The 18,416-nt window shown below is 41.7% G+C and overlaps 1 protein-coding gene across 6 annotated transcripts in view; it reads right to left on the minus strand.

Annotated features, from left to right (window-relative positions):
* Positions 1-18,416, minus strand: part of MGMT (O-6-methylguanine-DNA methyltransferase) — a 728,754-nt gene that overhangs the window by 277,313 nt on the left and 433,025 nt on the right. The gene's annotated exons all lie outside the window — the stretch shown is intronic.

The following is an 18,416-nucleotide window of genomic DNA, read 5'->3' on the forward strand; positions in this document are numbered from 1 at the left end:
GTTTCCATCGGAATTTCCATCACACAAAATATGAGATCTGGTTCTCAAATTTTCCAACAACAAAATCCGTTCTCGTAAATTCCGATCGTGTGTACACAATTCCGACGCACAAAGTGGCACGCATGCTCAGAATCAAGCAGAAGAGCTGCACTGGCTATTGAACTTCATTTTTCTTGGCTCGTCGTACGTGTTGTACGTCACCGCGTTCTTGACGTTCGGAATTTCTGACAAGATTTGTGTGACCGTGTGTATGCAAGACAAGTTTGAGCCAACATCCATCGGAAAAAATCCATGGATTTTGTTGTTGGAATGTCCGATCGTGTGTACAGGGCATTAGTCTTTTATCTCAGATAGCGTTGGATTTGCTAATAGCAACCCAGTGAGTTTATTTATAATAGTTCAGTAGACGCTGATATAGGTTTCCCCAAAGTTAGTCAATAACCCCTTATTTTAGTTCTTTAAAAAAAAAAAAAAAACACTAAGGAGGGAGAGTAAAAGGTACAAAAACATAACAAATGAGAAGTGATTGAAAGGTCTTTCTAAACAGGTCATATCATATTTACAGAGCATCCCATGAAATATAAATACCAATGAATCTGTGTAGCCATCAAGCCCATTCTAAAGGTAAAATCCGTTCCACAGATGTGTATTATTTTTCATCTGACCTCCACAGGGTTTTAGGTGAATTTGTGTTGCAGTTCCATTAACTTGTGTTCTCTCTCATTAATAAATAATCCTACCACTTAAGAGGCTTTCTTGTAAATTGGTTTGTACTGTTCCATATAAATAATACAAACTTCTCTGTTATCAACCACGGTGGATGTTTCTTTACCTATGTATGGCGTGTGACATGAGACTATGTTTCGATTTCAGTGAGGAAAATGCAGATTGGGGAAGACGCGCTTTGGGGTGATATACAGGACCGGAGGCGTGTTATATAGTCGGGACCATGTTGTATCAAAATTTAACATATGGGTAGTGACCTCGAGAATGTTAGACGTGGCAGGCGTTTATAGACACAGACAAGACAAATGCCAACATAAACTTACAGCACATGCTTTTATCTGCACTAATTGCTGTAATGCAAGATGATGAATGAGCATGTCAATGAGAGGAACATTTTCACAGCCAGTGACGTATGGGGGGGGGGGGGGAGATACAGCAGGTGAGAACGCAATGACTTCTGCAGGTCTGAAATTTTATTAAAGGGACATTTTGGAGATAGAAATATGGAGGCGGCCTCGGATCACTTTTTTGAAATGGGGCACGCTCTGGGCTTGTCATATCGATTTTTACTTACAATGTAAAAAAAGTAGAGTCTAATGCCCCGTACACACGGTCGGACTTTGTTCGGACATTCCGACAACAAAATCCTAGGATTTCTTCCGACGGATGTTGGCTCAAACTTGTCTTGCATACACACGGTCACACAAAGTTGTCGGAAAATCCGATCGTTCTGATTGCGGTGACGTAAAACACGTACGTCGGGACTATAAACGGGGCAGTGGCCAATAGCTTTCTTCTCTTTATGTATTCTGAGCATGCGTGGCACTTTGTGCGTCGGATTTGTGTACACACGATCGGAATTTCCGACAACGGATTTTGTTGTCGGAAAATTTTATATCCTGCTCTCAAACTTTGTGTGGCGGAAAATCTCATGGAAAATGTGTGATGGAGCACACACACGGTCGGAATTTCCGACAACAAGGTCCTATCACACATTTTCCGTCGGAAAATCCGACCGTGTGTACGGGGCATAAAGGAACTCTGGTCCATCATACTTGCTCCTGGTGAGAGACTCATTTGGTAGTGAGAGCCATAGCCTATTCTTTTAAAAACAAGTATATGATAGAACCTCCCCCATTTCTGTCCTAATAGGTTCACGAATCTGCTAAAGTAAGTTCACATTTAAGCAGAACTCCATCCAATTTTTTGACAGTGTGCATGAGGCTGAACCCCTACTAGACTTTACTGATGTCAATGACCTGGGGGGGGGGGGCAGGTAAACAAACTTGTCCCCCTGCAGGCTCATGTCATAATGTGCTAGTATGCACCACATACTAGCACGTTATGACAGAGTTACCAAAAAATGGATCCCTCCAGCAGCACACTGTCACCGCTGACAGGGAATCCATATTTACTCCGTCTACCTTGCGGGCTTGTGGGTTCCAGCCCTTTTAATGGCCAAGCTGCGATGATGTCACTCTCACACATGCACGCGAGAGTCAGTCACAGCACAGCTCTCTCAGTGGACGACATACTGTCCATTGAGAGCACAGTGCGCATACACCGGTGATGTCACCGGATGCTACACATGTAAATATCTCCTAAACAGTGCACGTAGAGGATATAGTCCCTTTACCTACAGCTAACCCTTATTATAGGCTTACCTGTAGGTACAAGATAAAATGCAGAGTTTGCGACCGCTTTAACCCTTCACGTTGATGTGACACATATAAGCGGCCTCACTGCACTGGGCTTTTTTTTCGTGTGGGCACATCTATGTGTTTCTCCCTTTGTGCTGTCCCAGCGCAGAGAACGGGGTCTCACCGAGAGTCCCAGGCCTTGTACTAACGATCGGGACCCGGGTCTCCCAATTCTGGATCACCTGATCACTGTGGTATCCTCTGATTGGCTACCACAGTGATCAGTCACTGTGAAGCCTGCTCCTGTGTTTTTGTTTTTTTTTTCTGTGAATGAGGAAGGATACAATGTATCTTTCTCGTTCCTTGCAGAAAGAAAAAAAAAAGTGTTTGTAAAACAATGTTTCTTTCTGTGAAAGAAGAAGGATACAATATGTTTGTAAAAAAAAAAAAAATTTAATAAATAATAAAAAATTAAATAAAAAGGTCAGGATCAAGGTCAAGGTCAGGGTCAGTTTATTTTGGACAGGGTAATTTTTTCTTTTAATTAGCATCAGTGTCAGTGTGTTTTAGGTAGGACAAAAAAAAAATGAAATATGCGCACTATTGCTTCTGGGCTGTACTACGGGTTCAAACATCAACTAACATACACATATGTGGTATTGTTGTGATCACCAGGAGTAGGATAATTAATTTTGGGTTGTTAGGTTATGGTAGTAACAAGAAATATACAGCTAAATTAAAAAAACATATATGTTTTATTATTTTGGGCCATTTTTCCTTTCATAATAATAAAAATATTAATAATAAAAAAAAAACAGGAGATATCCATAACTATTTATTACTAAATGAAAGCACAATTTTTCCTTAAAAAAACAAGGTATAATCTACCTGGATGCACAAAGTAGTAGTAGTGATGATATGTACGGTTTTACTAACACACGTCAGAATTGCAAAATTGAGCTTAGGCATTTCAATTTGTTTACCCTTAGGTGTGAAGGGTTTAATGCATGCTGCAAATCCATTCAAAATGAAAGTTAGCTTAAAAGATAAGTTCACCTTATGGCGCATGTTACATGTAATATACATATTTAGAGTGTAACGTGTAACATGCTCCAGACCTGCTCCCTGCACACCTAACCCCACCCCTCGCTCAGACATCAGGCAGGGGATCGTCACCCCAAACACTCACTGTCACATTTTGAAAACAGCATGGCCGTGTGGGGCTCCGCCTGCACAGCCGTGTCAATTATTCCCAGGAGTCTGTAAATGACAAAAGTCCTGTCTGCTACCGTTCCTAATGAACTGCTGATCAACACGCTCGTAGTCCATTCACACTGCCTACAGCTCTGTAACAAAAAGTCATACAGAGATACGGGCAACAGAGCTGCAGGAAGTGTGTGCAGGAGCTTGACACCGCACCCGCAATCCACTGACAATCCACTGATCGCGGGTGCAATGCTCTGAAGGCTCCTGTGAAAAAAATTGAAAATGCACATTTAAGGAACTTTTTGGGGAGTGCCTTATTGGCTTAAATTTAAGCAGCTGACAAGCTTTGAAAGTTGCCAATTTACAGTGAAATGCTTTAAAAAGAAAATATTCTATTCAAGTATGTATTCTTAGGTCACTTCTATTGATCTCAGCTTCCTCTAAGAGCCCTTGCAGACTGGGGCGGTTTGCAGGCGCTATTGCGCTAATAATAGCGCCTGCAAACCGCCCCGAAAGTGCCGCTGCTTTCATTCCAGTGTGCAAGCCCCGAGGGCTTGCACACTGGAGCGATGCGCTGGCAGGACGGTAAAAAAAGTCCTGCCAGCAGCATCTTCGGAGCGGTGAAGGAGCGGTGTGTGTACCGCTCCTTTACCGCTCCTGCCCATTGAAATCGGCTATACCGCCGGCAATGTGCCTCTGTAGAGGCGCTTTGCGGTGGTATTTAACCCTTTCTCGGCCGCTAGCGGGGGTAAAACCGCCCCGCTAGCGGCCGCATACCGACGGTAAAACGCCGCGTTTTACCGCCGACGCCGCCCCCCGCCCCAGTGTGCAAGGGCTCCTAATCTCTAAATTTCTCTGTTTTTGTTGCTGTGATGCGACTTCCAATTGGGGGGTGGCTACTTTCGTTGTGCATGGTCCCACTGTATGAAAGAACACCCTCTCTTGCTTGCTCCCAAGACGGACTATGGATTTGTAGGGTGCACAGAACAGTACAAATGATCGCAAATAACACTTGATGCACACACACAATTTTACAGGTGTTTGGCTTTTTCTTTTTTTTTTAGCTTGTAAAAGCACACATAGGCCTTTATTAGATTAGAAGAGGAACATTTACAGGCTGAAAAAAAAAAAAAAACATCATCAGTGTGTTTAGGAGAGGAGCCTTTGAGCATAAAAAATATTTAATGTGCCTGAATGCTAGACGTGTTTAGGCCCATTTGAACAATAATGCATTTCAATGGTCAGAACAAATTAATATTCTGGCCAATGAAATCCATTAATGCTCAAACACTCGGCACTCCTAAACGCGCGCACAATACGTGGCTTCATTCTTATTTTTTTAAGCAGCTTTGCTCCTCCCAGGAGCTCTGGCATTTAGATGAGAAAAGCAAACACCATGTTTACATGAGGTCTAAATGTTCCTACTTGTTCCAAACAAACAGAAGTGAGAGAGAAAAGGCAAGGTTCTGGAGCACAGGGACATCACATAGAAAGAAAAAATGATTTCACAAAAAAAGCTTACAGGACTATTAAACAGTGGGAAGGTACAGCTTATTTTTGGAAAATAAGCATATAATTTAGTGTTATTTTAAGCTAAACACTGATATTGAGAAAATACAACAGCCAGAAAAGCAACATGAAGGCAATCTCAGCTTCCATTACAGAAAGCAAATGCCTGTTCTTCACGCCCCTTGTGAAAAAGATCCAATAGTTTAGTCACAGGTTGGGGGTTGGTCTGTCTGTTAGGGGTGCCACAATCACAATACTGATTGATCAGAAGTTTTTTTTTTTTTACATTGACAGCCCCCATATAGCTAAGTGCCCAAAGTTTCCTTCAAGCAGTGGATAGCATAAAAAGAAATAACTCCTGCGCACAAGTGGATGGCCAGACAGATGACACAACGACACAGGCCTTGCTGCCCTCAAGGATGGGGAATCCTAATAAACAACGAGATAAAAAGAAAAGAGGGGCGCACCAGCCATGTGCATTATCTTTTTGTAAAAGTGTTTATTAAATAAAATAATAAAGGAAATTACTCACAAACGGTAGACTGCACCAACTAGCAGCAAGTGGTTGTAAGATGAGCAAAACCTTCCAAAGATCGTAGAGCACGCAAGCGTCACTACCAGCTGACGCGTTTTGAAGGGCACATCCCTTCTTCCTCAGAGCTAAGCAGAACGCGTCAGCTGGTAGTGACACTTGCGTGCTCTACGATCTTTGGAAGGTTTTGTTCATCTTAGAACCACTTGCTGCTAGTCGGTGCAGTCTTCACATTGCACCTTGTTCCACTACCGTTTCTGAGTAATTTCCTTTATTATTTTATTTAATAAAAACTTTTACAAAAAGATAATGCACATGGCTGGTGCGCCCCTCTTTTCTTTTTACCTCATTTCCTTCAAGCAACCTGATGTGGCTGATTTTAATGGTGGTACATTCTAACTTGCTCTTTCATTGTTTTTGTTCTACTGTTACTCCAAGAGTATGCACCTGTTTAAAACTTTTTATGGTCCTTAATTTGTGATGTTGCAAACTTAGCACTGGAATTTAAATTCTGACTCTCAAGATTCCGGAAAACCTAACCAGATGTTTTAAATACCCATTCAATGGAATCTTCAGGATGATCAATAGAAAAATAAGGAACCCTTAATTGCTGGAACTACATGGTGCACCGAAGTTGAAATTTTGGTGCTGAAACCAAAACTGCAGGATGCACTTGGCCAAAAAAACAAAACTGAAAATTACATTTTTTTTCTAAAAAATATATTTTTATATATAATTGTATTGTATTCAACTTTTTAAATAATATCATGAATTTAAATGAATATATATTTATTGTGGCGCATTATTTGTCACCCAGTGACAGCCCACCAATTAGGGGTGCAGGGGGGCCACCACCTAATCCTTTCGCCCGGCCCCCAATCTCTATGCAGCACGTCAACTCCGGAAACCATGTACCAGTGTTTCTAGTGGACGGGCGTCCTTGCATAGCCGGCCGGCTTTTACTGCTGTTTGTTTTTAATTTACTGTAAGTGCATTATTTTTTATCCTTTATTAAACCCTTTTGACGGTATAACGCTATGATGAGCCTTTCCTTTCTGGGTTCTATATGACTGCTTGATGGAGGTCCTTGGCTCAGGAGAGCCTGCTGGTTATCCACATCATCCGGTGAACGTTGAATCTCCCTGAGACACCTGCTCTGTCTCTATTACCAGCTTGGGATTAGAGCTACCTGCCTGTTTTGAGATTAAGGCCCTGACCGGGTTTGCTTTGCTTGCTGTTTGGTAAGCTTGCATTTCTTATGGTGTTCACTTCTTGGATGCGGTGGTGGATCTGTCACGGAATTATCATTATTTCAATCATATTTATGAACTCCAACACTTTTTTGAATATTTTTTGAACAATATACTTAATTTCTATTGAACACTTTAAGTTGGTATCATTTAGGAAGTAGTAATTTTATATCAATATACATCCTCACATTCAAGAGTTTTTTTTATGCAATTGCTATCATTAATTAATATTTTATGGAGTGATCTATTTATTAGTGTTTACTATTGATATTAATCATTTTTTATTATCAACACTTGGGATATTCATTTATTTATTACATTCATATTAATTACCTTTTTTCAATCTTAGCGCTGCTACTTTTTCCTTTCTTTATATCTATTGGGTTTATCTCACTTCTAGCATCAGCTGTTCACTTACTGTTTTTGATATAGCATGGTATTTTACGTAGTTAAATAAACTGCACCAAAAACGCACCTCCCCGTTGAAATGCATTGAAAATGCAGCAAGAACGCATCAATAATGCACACATGCTACATTTTTAATGCCATTTTTGAGTCACATGACCTATGAAAAACACACCATAAGCACAGTAAAATGGTGGTACAATCATGGCTAAATCGCGGTAAAATCGTAGTTTTCGGTGCCATTATCGGCACCTTTTTCTCTTATCACTATTTTCGCCCCAATATGTTTAGGCGGCCCGAAATTTCGGTGCAATTCAGATTCATGAACACTTACCTCGATGAAGTAGTAATGTTTTTCAGCACACAGAGAGCTAGCCAAATTGATGATGTCAGTTTTCAATGACCTTGGATAAACAACAGCTTGCATTCTGATATCCCAGAATGCAAGCTGAGGACACCGTGTAATAAAATGGACTGAATGGCCATCCATTGCAAGTCGATCCCTTACTTTTTTTCCACGTAAAACAAACCCGTACAAAAGAGTCATTTGATAATCAGCACACATTCACAAACCAATACCTAATTTTCCAGGCAGACGCTTTAAAAGCAAATTCAATACAATTAGCAACGTTTTCCTTTCAAACTCTGTTTATCTTGCGAATTTCTTATTCAGAAAAAAAAAAAACAAAAAACAAGGTACCACCTTGCCTGCTTCACCAGGCTCACATAAAAGCATCTTTAAAAGAAAATGTTTGGGGAGTTTTTCCGACTCCAGAGGAATAACCTCTTATTAAAAACACATTTTTAATCTCTATTTAAATTGCTAACTACCAGTCCTTGGTGAGCACGACGAGCCCTTCAACAAGTTCTTTCGAGCTCCTTTTTTGAGTGTGTGCAGCAAACTGTCAGCATGAATGCAGACTGTAGGATCTTTCACCCAACTAAACGTTGCTAGATAACAATTAAGAAATGGAACAGATAATTCTCCAAGGGCGCTGTTCCCAGATAAAAAAAAAAAAAAAGGAATGTATTATCAAAAATAATTCCCTGGTGGCTAGGACTTGTTTGTTTTCAGCTGTGCATACTTATTTGTTTGTTTATTAAAATGAACTGTGCGGGTTAAATTCCAATTAGGGCCATAATCACCATAGGCTCTAACGAGTCCTGGGGAAGAAGATAAGAACAAAGTGTATATATGTCTGTGTGGATACACAAGCAAATCTCTGAATGAATGTAAATTACATTGCAATCCCCATGTAGTCCTGACCTGGCCTTTAAATGGATTGGTCCTCCCTCCTGGTGTGTACTAAGTGTTTTTATCTGTCTTTCTAGCGTACACAATGATTAAATATGATTATTACAAGCTGCTGCTACATGGCATCCTCCTGTAAAGAATGTACACCCCCCCGACATGTTACTTTCAAGAGGGTTTTATTGGGAATGTTTCATTTATATTCTAAAGAAAGGCAGATTCTCTTATGACACAGCACAAGGACAGTTGCAGTCTGTAGTATATGTATATGAAGTCTGTGCTCATATTTAGTGATTTCCAATTCAAAATAGAATAGCAATTAGTAAATACTAGATTACAAATGCTGATTAACTACCTGATTTTATTTTAAAGTGCAACACCGGGGCAAGCTGGTAAGGGGCAAACCAAGCAACTGTGATCTTAAAGTGGAAGTAAAAAAGCACAGTTAACCTCCCTGGCGGTATGATTATCTCAGATTTTTGATGCTCAAAGCGGTACAATTGTTTTGCATGGAAATTTGGCATTTTATATTGTAGGCCTATAATTCTTATGCCCCGTACACACGGTCGGACTTTGTTCGGACATTCCGACAACAAAATCCTAGGATTTTTTCCGACGGATGTTGGCTCAAACTTGTCTTGCATACACACGGTCACACAAAGTTGGCGGAAAATCCGATCGTTCTGAACGCGGTGACGTAAAACATGTACGTCGGGACTATAAACGGGGCAGTGGCCAATAGCTTTCATCTCTTTATTTAATCTGAGCATGCGTGGCACTTTGTCCGTCGGATTTGTGTACACACGATCGGAATTTCCGACAACGGATTTTGTTGTCGGAAAATTTTATATCCTGCTCTCAAACTTTGTGTGTCGGAAAATCCGATGGAAAATGTGTGATGGAGCCCACACACGGTCGGAATTTCCGACAACAAGGTCCTATCACACATTTTCCGTCGGAAAAGCATTAGGAATAACACACTTAATTCTGTCCAAACAAGAGTCTAGTAGACATCCCGGGTATGATAAACTTTGAAACACAAAATCATAAATTATAATATAATAAATAATTATAAATAATTATTAACAAATAATAATATAATAAAAATTATTCAATAATGTAATCAAATCAAAAACACTGAAATTTGCTCAGTTGCAGAATTGTCGCTGTCATTGCTTTCAGTGTCTGATGATGAATTTCCCCACAAATCACTATCGCTCAGTTCTGCAAGTGATTCTAATTTATTATCGCTGTTTTCTAGCTGGTCTAAAACTGCTTTTGATGTAAAGGGACACTTTTTGGTTGCTATGGGCAAACTCCATTTTCAAGTTAGAAAGCACAGTATATATAATATAAAACTGCATACAGGGGATTGGACAAACCTCTAGGGACAAAGGGGATGTGAAATGAATTGATACAGTAATGTAATCTGTAAGATTACAGTATACTGTATGTATTGTGTGTTTTTTACTTTTTGAATTTGGCACCATGCTCCGTCCCCGTGCATTGTAATAGATCCGGCAGAGGACAGCTCGAACACACATCGGGGAGACATCGCAGGATCCTGGGGACAAGGTAAGTAACTTTGCCTGGATCCTGCGATGCGATCCCGAGTGTGGCTCGGGGTTACTGCTTTTGGTACTAAAAATTCACCCCGAGCCACACTCGGGAATACCGCTAAGGAGGTTAAAGTAGACCTATGGCCTACCAAATAAAAAAATTAAGAAAAACCCTTAATTATAATTAAATTACTAAGCGTTCCCCTAGATCCCTTGCAAAGTCAAATAGCTGCTGATCCTGCCAGTGAGGAGGACCCAATGCAGCTTCCTGTGAAGGTGTGGCATTGATGCTGCATTGCTCCTGAATTTAGAGCAGTATTGCCATACTCATATAGGCTGTGTGGACTTGCAGTACTGTGGGTTGAAAAAAATGCTGCAGGGGGTGTGGCTATTAGCATTGTCACTACTGATTCACAAGCCTGTAGCTTGTCATTCAGCATCTGGCCACGCCTAGTCCTGCCCATTTCTTTCTGGATTGACAGCACTGCCTTTGCTGTTGAAACCTACCCACTGTGAGCTGCAGTGCCTGGAAGGAGGAACATTTGAGACACAAATGAAGAAGGATTTGACTCAGTCAGGAATGGTAAAGGGATTGTCTTTTGTTTACTTCATGAGGCTTGTGCATCAGTAACTGGATTTGACAATTTTTTTGATTGCCCAATGTAACTGTGTCCAAGTTGGAGCAGATCATGTTTGCTTGATGTTTTTTATTGGCATGTGATTATCCATTTGTCTATGTGGATTCAATAAAATTTATCAATAATAATGCACAAGGTGGTTACGCCCTTCCGTATGTTTTTTGCGGTTCATTTAAAAGACTTCCCAGTCGGTGGAGGGCTGCACCCTTGAGTCGGTGGAAGGCTGCACCCGTGATGGGCATTGTGGAGAGAAGCAGAATTAAAAGATTTCTCTTGGGTTTAGCACTAAAGTGTTTTGGACTTCTCCTATGTCTACCTAGCTATGTAACTCTGGGATCTGCTTGAGTCAGAGAAAGTCAGAGCCTTTGCCACACACAGATTTGGTCCTTCACTGTTACTAACATATGGATGAGAAAGTAGAGCAGCCGCTGCAGGGGGTCCTACTCCAAGAGATAATTATTTGGATGGGTTGAGCAGCCACTTTTGTCAGCTACAAGAGAAGTCAGCAGACTACTTTACATGGTATCTGGCTGGTAAAGTGAAGACGCTTTGTGTAAAACAGCCAAAGAAGAAAAACCCTGTAAGTTTCTTACCAAATTTAAGTACATGCACAGCCAGTATTACAAACTGCACTCATACTGGAACTTTTACTTCTTTATTACTCAGTAAAACAGTAGTGATATTGGGTAGAATGTTAAGTTGTAGCCTGCTCTACCTAGTCCTTTAGAATTAAAACAAATGAAAGATACAGGGGAATTTTATGAATCCTTGCCTTATTTAGATGAGAGATCCTATTATTGGCTCGGAAATTGCTTCCTTTAATGTTTTTCAACAGTCTCACAATAGCACTTCCTAGTTTGTAATGAAGTATCTAAAATAATAAAAAACAGGATTTCCAGCTTCAACAATTTGTGTAAACTCATACAATGACGTTTACATGCAAAACAACATTCTACAATATACTTTCCTATTAACCACATATATAGCAAAAAGCTCCAACAGCACTTATTTCATGCAACAAATGTCAGTTGTTTTGACAGAAAGCATCTAAAAACACAGCCTGGTTTGCCCTCAGTAACTCGGTTCTACCTTTTAATTTTCTTTTCCCTCCCTGTAAACACAATACCCAATTCGATTATACAGACAACACCAGTTTTGGACTGGAAATAAAATGGAGCCCAATATACTACAGCCAACAGTTCTGTATATGACCAAAATATTGCAAGTGGCAAAATATTAGTAAGAGACAGGAGCTACGCCTATCTCCTCTTACAATGTGAGCAAATAGAGAAGGTGTAATAAATTCAGTTTTCTATTGAAACAGCTTCAGTTAGTTTGTGAAGCATACAGGATGATAGGCCAAAGACTTACTGAAATGAACCAGTCAAGGCAACACAGATGGTCTTTCTCCACTATTGTTTAACCACTTGAGCCCCGGACCATTATGCTGCCTAAGGACCAGAGGTCTTTTTCCAATTTGGCACTGCGTCGCTTTAACTGCTAATTGCGCGGTCATGCAATGCTGTACCCAAACGAAATTTGCGTCCTTTTCTTCCCACAAATAGAGCTTTCTTTTGATGGTATTTGATCACCTCTGCGGTTTTTATTTTTTGCGCTATAAACGGAAAAAGACCGAAAATTTTGAAAAAAAATGATATTTTCTACTTTTTGTTATTAAAAAAATCCAATAAACTCAATTTTAGTCATACATTTAGGCCAAAATGTATTCGGCCACATGTCTTTGGTAAAAAAATGTCAATAAGCGTATATTTATTGGTTTGTGCAAAAGTTATAGCGTCTACAAACTAGGGTACATTTTCTGTAATTTACACAGCTTTTAGTTTATGACTGCCTATGTCATTTCTTGAGGTGCTAAAATGGCAGGGCAGTACAAAACCCCCCCAAATGACCCCATTTTGGAAAGTAGACACCCCAAGGAAATTGCTGAGAGGCATGTTGAACCCATTGAATATTTATTTTTTTTGTCCCAAGTGATTGAATAAAAAAAAAAAATATTTACAAAAAGTTGTCACTAAATGATATATTGCTCACACAGGCCATGGGCATATGTGGAATTGCACCCCAAAATACATTCAGCTGCTTCTCCTGAGTATGGGGATACCACATGTGTGGGACTTTTTGGGAGCCTAGCCGCGTACGGGGCCCCGAAAACCAATCACCGCCTTCAGGATTTCTAAGGGTGTAAATTTATGATTTCACTCTTCACTGCCTATCACAGTTTCGGAGGCCATGGAATGCCCAGGTGGCACAAAACCCCCCCAAATGACCTCATTTTGGAAAGTAGACACCCCAAGCTATTTGCTGAGAGGCATATTGAGTCCATGGAATATTTTATATTTTGACACAAGTTGCGGGAAAGTGACACATTTTTTTTTTTTTTTTGCACAAAGTTGTCACTAAATGATATATTGCTCACACAGGTCATGGGCATATGTGGAATTGCACCCCAAAATACATTCTGCTGCTTCTCCTGAGTATGGGGATACCACATGTGTGGGACTTTTTGGGAGCCTAGCCGTGCACGGGACCCCGAAAACCAATCACCGCCTTCAGGATTTCTAAGGGTGAAAATTTTTGATTTCACTCTTCACTGCCTATCACAGTTTCGGAGGCCATGGAATGCCCAGGTGGCACAAACCCCCCCAAATGACCCCATTTTGGAAAGTAGACACCCCAAGCTATTTGCTGAGAGGCATGGTGAGTATTTTGCAGCTCTCATTTGTTTTTGAAAATGAAGAAAGACAAGAAAAAACATTTTTTTTTTTCTTTTTTCAATTTTCAAAACTTTGTGACAAAAAGTGAGGTCTGCAAAATACTCAGTATACCGCTCAGCAAATAGCTTGGGGTGTCTACTTTCCAAAATGGGGTCATTTGGGGGGGTTTTGTGCCACCTGGGCATTCCATGGCCTCCGAAACTGTGATAGGCAGTGAAGAGTGAAATCAAAAATTCACGCCCTTAGAAAGCCTGAAGGCGGTGCTTGGTTTTCGGGGTCCCGTGCGCGGCTAGGCTCCCAAAAAGTCTCACACATGTGGTATCCCCATACTCAGGAGAAGCAGCAGAATGTATTTTGGGGTGTAATTTCACATATTCCCATGGCATGTTTGAGTAATATATCATTTAGTGACAATTTTGTGCAAAAAAAAAAAAATTTGTCTCTTTCCCGCAACTTGTGTCGCAATATAAAATATTCCATGGACTCGACATGCCTCTTAGCAAATAGCTTGGGGTGTCTACTTCCCAAAATTTGGGGGGGTTTTGAACTGTCCTGGCATTTTATGCACAACATTTAGAAGCTTATGTCACACATCACCCACTCTTCTAATCACTTGAAGACAAAGCCCTTTCTGACACTTATTGTTTACATGAAAAAGTTTTTTTTTTTTTGCAAGAAAATTACTTTGAACCCCCAAACATTATATATTTTTTTACAGCAAATGCCCTACAGATTAAAATGGTGGGTGTTTCATTTTTTTTTTTTCACACAGTATTTGTGCAGCGATTTTTCAAACGCATTTTTTTGGTAAAAACACACTTTTTTAAATTTTAATGCACTAAAACACACTATATTGCCCAAATGTTTGATGAAATAAAAAAGATGATCTTAGGCCGAGTACATGGATACCAAACATGACATGCTTTACAATTGCGCACAAACGTGCAGTGGCAACAAAATAAATACATTTTTAAAAGCCTTTAAAAGCCTTTACAGGTTACCACTTTAGATTTACAGAGGAGGTCTACTGCAAAAATTACTGCCCTCGATCTGACCTTCGCGGTGATACCTCACATGCATGGTGCAATTGCTGTTTACGTTTTGACGACAGACCGCCGCTTGCGTTTGCCTTAGCGCAAGAGCAGGGGGGACAGGGGTGCTTTTTTTTTTTTTTTTTTTTCTTTATTATTTTTTTGCTTTTTTATCTTATTTTTAAACTGTTCCTTTCATTTTTTTTTTTTTTTTTTTTAATCATTTTTATTGTTATCTCGGGATATGTAAATATCCCCTATGACAGCAATAGGTAGTGACAGGTACTCTTTTTTGAAAAAATTGGAGTCTATTAGACCCTAGATCTCTCCTCTGCCCTCAAAGTATCTGACCACACCAAGATCGGTGTGATAAAATGCTTCCCCAATTTCCCAATGGCGCTATTTACATCTGGCGAAATCTAAGTCATAAAATGCTCGTAGCTTCCGGTTTCTTAGGCCATAGAGATGTTTGGAGCCACTCTGGTCTCTGATCAGCTCTATGGTCAGCTGGCTGAATCACCGGCTGCATTTTCAGGTTCCCTGTTGAGACAGGAGAGCCAGAGAAAAACACGCAAGACGGTGGGGGGGGGGACATTCCCTCCCACGGCTTGTAAAAGCAGTCTAGAGGCTAATTAGCCGCTAGGATTGCTTTTACATGAAAGCCGACCGCTGGCTGAAAAGAATGATACCAAGATGATACCTAAACCTGCAGGCATCATTCTGGTATAACCACTCAAAGTTGTGAATGGCGTACCTGAAGACAAAAAAATGGTTAACAATAAAGCACAGTAAACGGTAAAGTATAAAAAATTGCATACCTGAAAAGCAAACATGATAAAACATAATAACAATAAAGGGGGGCGTGGCCTGACCTCGGGAGAAGATGGCAGCTTAAGTCCTTTGCTCCCGCTGACAGAGAGGACAATCTGACTAAAACGGAGGTTATTCATACGCCATACCTCGAAGAAAACATGGGGACTTCATCCCGCAGCTCCTCCACCTCCAGATCCAGGTCCCCCCGTGACATGACGGGCAGAAGCAACCAAAATATACCAGAAATGTTCCGCTCCCACTCTGGCAACATGGCGCCCACACGAGGCTCTCCTCAGATAGCAGGCCCAACGGCTGGGACCATACCGCCCCCAGACAATGGAGCGGTGATTCTCACCCCGAACTCACAACCTAGCCTCCAGGACTTGCACTCCGTGGCGCTGGATATAAAAAACACCCTCACGGCAGCCCTGTCGGCAGCAATCTCGGATCTCAGGATTGACATACAAGCAATAGCGGGCAGAGTCCAAGAAGTGGAGAAGACGACTACAACCCATACAACTGTGCTCCGCCGTATGTGTCAGGTCCTAGATACGCATACCCTACAGCTACGGGACCTAAATCGGCACATGGAGGATTTGGACAACCGCGGCAGACGACATAACCTGCGTGTGAGAGGCCTGCCGGAATCAATCGAGGCAGATAGGCTGTTAGCAGAGGTCACTAGCTTCTTCAACGGCCTACTGGAGAAACCCCCCTCCACCCCCATAGGTATGGAACGCATCCACCGCGCCCTGCGTCCACGGGGGAGAGATGCAAACCCACCCAGGGATGTGATATGTCATGTAATAGACTATCAACTAAAAGAAGAACTTTTGCGTAAGGCCCGCATAGCTACAAAGCTAAAACACAACGGCGCAGACATACGCCTTTTTCAAGACCTCTCCACAATTACACTGCAACGTCGGAGAGAACTGCGCCCCCTGCTGGAAGTGCTACGTTCCAGGGAAATTCCATACAGGTGGAAGTTCCCCTTCGGCTTATCGGCCTCCTATCAGGGTCGCACAGCACTGCTCAGAGTGCCAGAAGATCTGCACTATTTCTGCGACACCCTAGACTTACCTTTCACGGCTGTTCCCGAGTGGTACGCGGAATTCCGCCCTCAGGCTGCCAGGAAGCACCCGCCTGACAACGAACCAATGGACACCCAGCCACACCGTTATAGGAGGCAGCGATCCCCATCCGAAACCAGGCTACGTCACCAAGCGCCAGGCATGGATAGAGGATCAAGCCCGCTGGACACCCCGCAGACCAGGAGAGCACGCCGAGACCGCTGATCAGCAGCGCCGGAACGTGCAACGCGCGGAGAATCGGTTTTCTCACTGCCCTACGTCTCTCAAGTTTTAAGAAGTTCTGTTACAGTTTTTCCCTGGTTTGCGTCAAGCTTCATCAACACCGGCTACTAGATTCTAGTCACCATTCAGCCCTAGACCCTTCAACCGACTTTATCCACTCTACTCTGGACATCACAACACAACTGATGAGTAAGATTCCGCTCTAGACGAAAATGGGGTGCAGGAACAAGAGCTGAGGATCAACGATCTCTTCACAGCAGAAGGACACCAACAGCTAGCAAGAAATGACATTTCACTGTGCACGGCCCGGGTCATTTTTGTCACTCCAGACCACTCTGCCAACGTATCCTTTCTTGTATTGAAACCCCACTCTCTCCCACTTTAAACTGAGGGAGGGGGAGGACATTAAGCTCTCCTATTCATTCGATCAGTTATAGCTTGCTCGCTGTTATCAGACTTTCATCTTCCTCTGTGTCCCTCAGTCTATTAATAACCCTGCTCTTGTCATAATTAGACATTGTTGATGGGAGTGATGATCCTGTGGGAAGACATTAAAAGATTTCACATATAGCTCTAACACATGCCGATGTACCGAGCACACGTCTAAGAGCAATGCAGTGTGGGCATGTTCAGATGTCACAAGGCAAATACCCCACACACAATTCGTGGTTAACGGGATTGCCTTTCGCACTGACACACGTAAGTTAAACACTAACCCGGCTGCCCCACTTGCTCTCTATAAGTAAGGGGGACGCAATTCCTACGGATCATCACCACCTATATTGTAATAATGAAAAATTCAATATATATAAGTAAGGGGTGTAATCTTAGTGCCGAACTGCATATTAGATGGACTCATAAGTGTATCGAATGGCATAGCCTTGACTTATCCATCGCTCACAGGCGATGGGAGTTGCCTTAGATACATCATAAAACACATACATTATGATAACATACTGCATGATTAGGGTTGCGATCCCCGAATCCGACATCACGATCACCCCCAGTTTTAGTAAAACATTATAAACATGACCTCGATATAATGGGAAACACAACCCCAAATCAACTCTCTCCATAGATAGCTAGGGAGCTCGCTGGTCACATGGTTACATTTCACCTCCTCCAGTTTGGGGTAACTCCCTTGCTGCGCACACTGTTGACCTGGGCGGCCGGGAGACGATGTTTCTGCCAGCTCCTCTTATGCACATACTAACGTAGTAGTTTAGATTCCACCCAGCCTCACAATCCTTTTGGACGATACTAAGCACCCATGTGTGTCCCAAGGCACATTTGGTGTGTAGCTCTTGTTCCCACGGGCTTCAAATTTAAGTTTCACACCTTCCAGTTGTTTGCTCGGCAGATCAATGCAACATACCACTGATAAGGTCCATACTATACTCATCCTTGCTAAGATAAGGCATAGGACCCAGACATAACCACCCTGCACATAGGATAGTAGCTACTTCAGTCCATGTAGGTCAGTCCAGGGCTGACAACAGAAGTGTTTGGGATTCAACGGTTGTGAATTTTGTACAGCATATGTCTAGTATTCGTTTGTTATTCATAGGGATTGTCTAGGAGTCTCTAACACTCATGGTAATCAAACTCCATGAATTACCTATAAGACATTTATTAGTCTAACTTTCACCCAGAAAACTTCCTGAAGGGAGACTGTCACGAACCAGGGACGCTCGGATTGAAAAACTCAGACTGTTCTCTTGCTCCGACATACAGTTTTCTCCCTACATACAATTTGCGTTCCTCCCTCATAACACTATCAACTTCGAACCCTATATTACAGGACCCT

This window comes from Aquarana catesbeiana, linkage group LG08 (genome assembly GCF_042186555.1).
Source record: "Aquarana catesbeiana isolate 2022-GZ linkage group LG08, ASM4218655v1, whole genome shotgun sequence".
Lineage (NCBI taxonomy): Eukaryota > Metazoa > Chordata > Amphibia > Anura > Ranidae > Aquarana > Aquarana catesbeiana.